Genomic DNA, 9295 nt, shown 5'->3' with positions numbered 1-9295 from the left:
TATTTTATCCTTTCAGTGTTCCAAGATCCATTGTTTATGCATCACACCCAGTGCTCCATGCGATACATGCCCTCCTTAATACTCACCACCAGGCTCATCCAACCCCCTACCCCTGTCCCCTCCAAAACCCTCAGTTTGTTTCTCAGAGTCCACAGTCTCTCATGGTTCTTCTCCACCTCCAATTTCAACCAACTCACCTTTAAATAGAGAAACAGCCACATTTCTAGCCAAATATTAAATGGTGAAGAAGTAGCTTCTTTCCATTTCTTTCTCCTCCTTTTGAAATGTAGGCATGCTAAATCAATCAATGGGCTATATCACATCAGTAAGAGAAATAATAAAAGTCATATGATCATGACATACTGACATGCCAATAGATACGTGAATTTGACAAACTCTGACAAATTCATGATAAACACCTTCAATAAAGTAGGTTTAGAGGGGACAAACTTCAATGTAATGAAGGCCTTCTATGAAAAACCTACAGTCAACATCATACTCAATGGTGAAAAACAAAGAGCTTTTCTCTTAAAGTTGGGAACAAGACAAGGATGTCCACTCTCAGCACTTTTATTCAATGTATGGCATGATTTTATTCTTTTCTTTAATGTAATCCAGCCATAAAGGACATGAATGGACATAAAGAGTATAATGTTAAGTGAAATAATTCAGTCAGAGAAAGATAAATACTGTATGATTTCACTCATATGTAGAATTTAAAAAAAAAAAACACACAAATGAACAAAGGGGAAAAAAGAGAAAAACCAAAAAATAGACTCTTAACTATAGAGAATAAACTGATGGTTACCAGAGGGGAGGTGGATGGGGGAAGGGGTGAAATAGATGATGGAGATTAGTAGTCCATTTATCTCGATAAGCACTAAGTAATGTATGGAATTGTTAAGCCACTATATTGTATACCTAATACATTTAACACTGTTAACTAACTGGAATTAAATAAATTAAATTAGAAACTGTAAAAAATTCAAGGTTTCCCCTTTCTCTGCATCCTTGCCAGCATCTGTCATTTCCCAATTTGTTAATTTTAGCGGTTCTGACTGGTGTGAGGTGATAGCTCATTGTGGTTTTGATTTGTATTTCCTTGATGCCAAGTGATATGGGACACTTTTTCATGTGCCTGTTGGCCATCTGGATGTCTTCTTTGCAGAAATGTCTGTTCATGTCCTCTGCCCATTTCTTGATTGGAATATTTGTTCTTTGAGTATTGAGTTTGATAAGTTCTTTATAGATTTTGGACACTGGCCCTTTATCTGATATGTTGTTTGCAAATATGTTCTCCCATTCTGTCAGTCGTCTTTTGGTTTTGTTGACTGTTTCCTTTGCTGTGCAAAAGCTTTTGATCTTGATGCAGTCCCAATCGTTCATTTTTGCCCTTGCTTCCCTTGCTTGCCTTTGGCAACTGAAAAAGTTGCTGTGGCTGAGGTCAAAGAGGCTGCTGCCTGTGTTCTCCTCAAGGATTCTCACATTGAGGTCTTTCATCCATTTTGAGTCTAGTTTTGTGTGTGGTGCAAGAAAATTGTCCAGTTTCATTTTTCTGCATGTTTCTGTTCATGGTGGGAATGCAAGCTGGTGCAGCCACTCTGGAAAACAGCATTTAGTTTCCTCAAAAAGCTGAAAATAGACCTACCCTATAGCCCAGTAGTTGCACTATTGGGTATTTACCCTAAAGATACAAATGTAGTGACCGAAGGGGCACATGCATCTGAATGTTTATAGCAGCAATGCCCACAATAGCCAGACTGTGAGAGAACCTAGGTGTCCACCAACAGAAGAATGGATAAAGAAGATGTGGTATATGTATACAATGGAATACTATGTAACCATCAAAAGAAATGAAATCTTGCCATTTGCATTGATGTGGTTGGAGCTGGAGGATATTATGCTGAGTGAAATAAGTCAATCAGAGAAAGAAAATTATCATATTATCTCACTGATATGAGAAAGATGAGAGGCATAGTGGGGGGTTTATGGGGTTAAGAAGGAAAAAATGAAACAAGATGGGGTTAGGAGAGAGACAAACCATAAAAGACTCTTAATCTCATAAAACAAACTGAGGGTTGCCAGGGGGAGGGGGTTAGGGAGAGGATGGTTTGGTTATGGACATTGGGAAGGGTATGTGCTATGGTGAGTGCTGTGAAGTGTGTAAGCCTGACAATTCACAGACCTGTACCCCTGGGGCTAATAATACATTATATGTTAATAAAAAACTTTTTTAATAAAAAAATTTTTAAAAAGGAAAAAAATTCAAGGTATCAACTAAATATTACTTGAACTAAAATATAATTAAACAATTAAAATTGTAGGGGGTAGGGAAGAAGGTGGAAGAGTAGGGGACCTTCGTTTAATCTGGTCCTTTGAATTCAGCTAGATATCTATCAAATCATTGTGAACACCTGTGAATTCAACCTGAGATCTGTGAAAATAATTGTTGCAATTCTGCAAATAGAAAAGTAACTACTTTCTCAAGACAGGAGGTGTGGAGAAATAAATCTGAGGGGATATGTCAGAAGATATATGGTGGAGAGAGGTAGCCTCCCAAAGTTGGCTACTGGAAAGTGCTATAGTTAATAGAGTGCAAACGTGGAAATTTTAGATGTCTGCTCCTATGAGTATATCCCTGTCTGAAAGGTGCTCAGGTTGTGAAGCAGAGAAGAATCCTAGGTGGGACAGTGTGGTTTCAGGATCCCCAAGGTCACAGAAAGAACGGGGATGCCTGAGTCAGCCAAGTTCCCAAGCATTGGAATAGGGGAAACCAGCTATAATCAGCAAGCCTGAGAGTGGGCCTCAGCTTGGTTTGCCATAAACTGTGAGCCATGGCATTATTGGGCAACCACTTTCTGAGGAGGGACCCTGCAAATGGTAGAAATGCAACATAGTATTGGCCACAGCAATCAGTCCTAGCCACAACAATCAGACCAGAAAAAGGAAAAAAAGCATCCAAATTAGAAAGAAGAAAAAATTTTACTATTGCAGATGACATGATACTATATACAGTAAACCCTAAAGACTCCACCAAAACATACTAGAACTAATAAATGAATTCTATAAAATTACAGGATAAGAAATCAATGTACAGAAGTCCATTGCATTTCTGTATGCTAATAAGAAAGCAGTAGGATGAAAAACTACGAAAACAATTCCATTAAAAATAATAAAATACCTAAGAATAAACCTAACCAAAGAGGTGAAAGTATTCCATGCTTATATTGAAAGAACAAATATTTTTATTATGTCCGTACTACCCAAAGAAATCTACAGATTTCATGAAAATACCAACATTTTTTTCACAGAATCAGAACAAATAATCCTAAGATTTGTATGGAACCACAAAAGACTCCAAATAGCCAAAGTAATCCTTCAAGAGATTGACTGCTTTTCCCTGAGGGCTCACTAATGAGTGGGGCTGGGATCTTTCAGCTTTAGGGATGGAGATTGGGATGCCACCATATTTATTTTCATCCTCTAAAGCATCACAGAAAGCGTTCAAGGAACAAAAACCACACAGAGCAACACAAAACACTTACACTGAACTGAGCCCCTGGCAAGAGATGGTGTAATTCCACCCAGGCAAAGACACATGGGATTCAGAGTGCAGCAGGGTCCTCTCTCAGAAGACATATCAGTCTAATAAGTTTATGGATCACACAGAATTGAAAAGCTCCAGGACTAGGGAAAATACTATATAGAATTTGAGGTTTTTTCTTTTGATCCATTTGTCTTTCAGTTTAAAATTTTCTTTTCTTTTTTTCCTTTTCAACTAATTTCTTACTTTATCAATTCTTTGCCAGATCTTTTAAAATTCTCATTTTTAAATTTACATTTTATAGATATATCCAACATTTCCGGTGTCCTTTCCCTGTATTCAATTATATTATTGTAAATAACTGTATATACATTTCTTTCTTTCTTTCTTTCTTTCTTTCTTTCTTTCTTTCTTTCTTTCTTTCTTTCTTTCTTTCTTTCTTCTTTCTCTTTTTATTTCCAATTTTGGGATCAAATGTCTTCTAAAAAATGGACCCAGAACGCAGGATCTACAAAAAATACCCAAGACCAAGTGTGTCACCTTCTTCTGTCTACATGTTTCATTATATTCTCTCTTTTTTCTTTTTTTATTCCTTTTTGGTTTCTGATCTCTTCTGATTAGACTAGTGTATATTTCATAGGAGCATGGATGTTATTTTTATTTTTATTTCTTTTTTGCTCTAGTTTCCATCTATATTTCTATAAATAAAATACCCAGAAAAAATAATTCCCACAAAAAAGGAAAAGAGGCAGTACTCACTATCAGAGACAAAATAACTATGGATAATAGTAAAACATTGTAACTATAAATCAGAAAAATGATTGTATATATGGTAGGTGAGCTTGACAAAAGGTATAGAAGACACTAGAGAATCCCTTTCTGGAGAAATTAAAGAACTAAAAATCTAATCAAATGAAAATAAAAAGGCTATTAATGAGGTGCATAAAGAACAGCAAATAAAGCTGAACCCCAGCAGGAGATGAGAAATGATAAAGATTAGAACAGAAATCAATGAAATAGAAAACAAAAGAAGAGTAGAACAGATCAATGAAACTAGATGCTGGTTCTTTGAGAGAATTAATAAGATCAACAAACCCCTAGCAAAACTTATCCAAAAGAAAAGAGAAAGGATCCAAATTAATAAAATCATGACTGTAAGAGGGGAGATCATGACCAACACCAAGGAAATACAAACAACTGTAAGAACATATTATGAGTGACTATATACCAACAGATTAGGCAGTCTGGAAGAAATGGATGCATTTATAGAAACTTACAAACTACCAAAACTGAAAGAGGAAGAGGTAGAAAACCTGAACAGACCCATAACCAGCAAGGAAATTGAAGTAGTAATCAGATTCTCCCAACAAACAGGAGTCCAGGGCTGGATGGCTTCCCAGTGGAATTCTACCAAACAGTTAAAGAAGAAATAATACCTATTCTATGGAGGCTGTGTCAAAAAATAGAAGTGGAAGGAAAACTTCCAAACTCTTCCTATGAGGCCAACATTACCTTATCCCAACACCAGGCAAAGACCCCATCAAAAAAGGGAATTTCAGACCAATATCCCTGATGACTATGCATGCCAAGATTCTCACCAAGACACTAGCCAATAGGATCCAACAGTACATCAAAAGGATTATTCACCATGATGAAGTGGGATTTATTCCTGGGATGCAAGGGGGTCTCAACATTCACGAATCAATGAACATGACACATCACATTAATAAAAGAAAGGACAAGAACCATACGATCCTCTCAATAGATGCAGTAAAAGCATTTGACAAAGTACAGCATCTTTTTTCTTGATTAAAACTCTCCACAGTGGGGCGCCTGGGTGGCTCAGTGGGTTAAAGCCTCTGCTTTCAGCTCAGGTCATGATCCCAGGATCCTGGGATCAAGCCCCACATCGGGCTCTCTGCCTGTCAGGGAGACTGCTTCCTCCTCTCTCTCCCTCTCTGCCTGCCTCTCTTATCTCTTTGATCTCTGTCAAATAAATGGATAAAATCTTAAAAAAAAAAATAAACCAAAAACAACAACAACTCTCCACAGTGTCTTTTGGTGGGAATGCAGGCTGGTGCAGCCACTCGGAAAACTTTTTGAGGTTCCTCAAAAAGTTGAAAATAGAGCTACCCTATGACCCAGCCATTGCACTACTGGGTATTTACCCTAAAGACACAAATGTAGTGATCTGAAGGGACATGTGCACCTGAAATGGGAAGAAGACAAGAACAGACATTTTTGCAAAGAAGACTTATAAATGGCTAACAGACACATGAAAAAATGCTATCACTTGGCATTACGGAAATACAAATCAAAACCACAAAAGATACCTACCACCTCACATCAGTCAAAACAGATGTTGGTGAAGATGCAGAGAAAGGGGAACACTCTTACACTGCTGGTGGGAATGTGAGCTGGTATAGCCACTCTGGAAAACGGTATGAAGGTTTCTCAAATGTTTGAAAATAGGCTACCCAATGACCCAGCAATTGCACTACTAGGTATTCACCCCAAAGATACAAATGTGTTGATCCAAAAGGGCACACGCACCCCAATATTCGTAGCAGCAATGTCCACAATAGCCAAACTACGGAAAAAACCAAGATGTTCACCAACAGATGAGTGGGTAAATAAGATGTGAGATATATATACGTATATTTATATGTGTACATATATATATTTATATACTCATCCTTTCTGATGGGTAAGTAATATAGGAATATTACTTAATATTATATTAATATTATAATATATAATATTACTTAATATTCCTATATTCCTATATTATTTACCCATCAGAAAGGATGAATACTTTCCATTTGTATTGACATGAATGGAACTGGAAGGTATTACGCTGAGCAAAGTAAGTCAATCAGAAAGACACAATTATCATATGATTTCACTTGTGTTAGGAATATAAAAAGCAGTGCAGAGATCATAAGGGAAGGGAGGGCAAATGGAATGGGAAGTAATCAGAATGGGAAGTAATCAGAGAGGGAGACAAACCATGAGAGACTCTTAATCATAGAAAACAAATTAAAGGTTTTGGAAGGGAGGTGGGTGGAATATGGGGTAACTGGGTGATGGACATTAAGGAGGGCACGTGATGTGATGAGCACTGGGTGTTCATGCAACTGATGAACTCTACATCTGAAAGTAATTGAACTCTACATCTGAAAGTAATGATGTCATATATGTAATTGAACTCTACATCTGAAAGTAATGATGTCATATATGTTGGCTAATATAATTTAAATTAAAAAGAGAAAGAACAAGGCAAAACCTCAGAAAAAAAATTTAGGAAACGGAGATAAGCAATATACCTGATAAAGAATTCAAAATGGTGGTCATAAGGATGCTCATCAAGCTTAGGAGAATGGGTGAATGCAGTGATATCTTCAATAAAAGAATAGAAAATTAAGAAAGTACTAAACAGTTCTTACATAGCTGAAGAATACAATAACTAAACTGGTGGGGGAAAAACCACTTCAGGGTTTCAATAGAAGAGTGGATGAAGCAGAAGAATGAATAGATCTTCAAGGTAGAAGACAGGGCAATAAAAATCACCCAGATAGAGCAGAAAAATAGAAAAAAAATTAAAAAGTGAAGATTCCTTAAGATAACTTTGGGACAACATCAAGCAGAATAACATTCATTAAATGGGGTCCAAAGAGGAAAAAAGAGAGAAAGGGCTAGCAAACTTATTTGAAGTAGTAATGGATTCAAATTTCTCTAATCTGAGGAAGGAAACAGACATCTAGGTACTGGAAGTCCAGAGTCCAGATAAAATGAACCCAGGGGTGCACCTGGGTGGCTCAGTGGGTTAAAGCCTCTGCCTTCGGCCCAGGTCATGATCCCAGGGTCCTGGGATCGAGCCCCACATCCTCTCTCTGCTCAGCGGGGAGCCTGCTTCCCTTCCTTTCTCTCTGCCTGCCTCTTTGCCTACTTGTGACCTCTGTCTGTCAAATAAATAAAGAAAATCTTTAAAAAAATGAACCCAGGGACGCCTGCATGGCTCATTCGGTTAAGCGTCTGTCTTCAGCTCAGGTCATGATCCAGGGGTCCTGGGATCGAGTCCCACATTGGGCTCCTTGCTCAGCAGAGAGCCTGTTTCTCCCTCTGCCTGCTGCTTCCTCTGCTTGTGCTCTTCCTCTCTTTCTCTGGCAAATAAAACAAAACAAAATAAAATGAATCTTTTAAAAAAAGGTAAAATAAAATGAACCCAAAGAGGTCCACACCAAGACACATTTTAATCAATATGATGAAAGTTAAAGATAAAGAAGGAATCTTGAAAGCAGCAAGGAAAAAAATAACTTCTTATATACAAAGGAAACCCTAGAAGTCTATCACCAAATTTCTCAGGAGAAACTATAAGCCAGGGGCACCTGGGTTGCTCAGTCAGTTAAGCCTCTGCCTTTGGCTCAGGACATATTCCCAGGGTCCTGGGTTCTAGGCCCACATCCGACTCCCTGCTCAGCAGGGAATCTATTTCTCCCTCTTTCTCTCCCCCTGCCTCCAGCTCATGGTCTCTCTCACTCTCTCAAATAAATAAATAAAATCATTTTGTCTCCCCCCCTTTTTAATATAAATTCAATTAATTAATATATGATGTATTATCAGTTTCAGAATTAGAGGTTAGTGATTCATCAGTCTTTTATATTACCCAGAGCTCATTACATCACGCACCCTCCTTAATGTCCATCACCCAGTTATCCTGTTACCCCATCTCCCCACCCACGTTCCCTCCACCAACCCTTAGTTTGTTTCCAATGGTTAGGAGTCTCTTAGAGTTTATATTCCTCTCTGCTTTCATCTTGTTTTATTTTTTCCTTTATTCCCCTCTGATCCATTGTTTTGTTTCTTCAATTCCACATATGAATGAGATCATAAGATAATTATCTTATTTCTCTTGGCATAATGCATTCTAGTTCCATCCACATTGTTCCAAATGGCAAGATTTCATATTTTGTTTTTAATGCCTGAGTAGTATTCCACCTATACCACTTTTCTTTTATCCATTCACATCCATCGATGGACATCTGGGATCTTTCCGTTGTTTGGCTATTGTGAACATTGTGGCTCTAAACATCTAAAGAGTGCAGTTGCCTCTTCAGAGCACAGTGTCTCTCTTTGCTTCTATGTGGAACCGTATGTCTTCACCTTTGAATAGTCAAAGGGCCTGGGCGCAGAAAGAGGGAAAAAGCCAGAATAGGGCTACATTTGGTAAAAGAAGCCTCCCAGTAGTTCTGCCTAGACCACAAGGGGACAACTTTGAGATTGGAGCCAAAACCCCATCTAAGGAGCTTATTTGGTATGTCCTCTAAACTCTCAGGGACCCATGGAACAGGGACTATGCCAGAAAGGATTCCAGCATTTGGAGATTCTATATCTCAGCCAAATACCACAATGACCTCCACACAACTTTGTGGGTCAGCTTCTGCTCTTTGAGATGCTTTGGATGGGATAAGATGGAATGTGGTGGCACCAGGTGACCAGAGGAGAGAGTGATGGGGAGCTTTCATTCCTCTAACCCAGAACATAGATCTATGTGATGGGCCATTCCAAACATTGCATTCAGAACGGTTTGCCTGGACCTTAACTGTGGTTGTCTTGCCCCTGCTCTCTACCCCCAGAGGATCTTTGGCAACATCTACCGGTTTTTATGTTTGTCACAATGGGGGAAATGCTGCTGCATCTAGTATGTAGAAGCCAGGGGTGCTGCTAAGCATCCTACAGTGCACAAAATAG

Source organism: Mustela erminea, chromosome 19 (assembly GCF_009829155.1).
Source record: "Mustela erminea isolate mMusErm1 chromosome 19, mMusErm1.Pri, whole genome shotgun sequence".
NCBI classification, from domain to species: domain Eukaryota; kingdom Metazoa; phylum Chordata; class Mammalia; order Carnivora; family Mustelidae; genus Mustela; species Mustela erminea.
The sequence above is the reverse complement of the archived record's forward strand: the minus strand, read 5'-3'. Positions refer to the sequence as shown.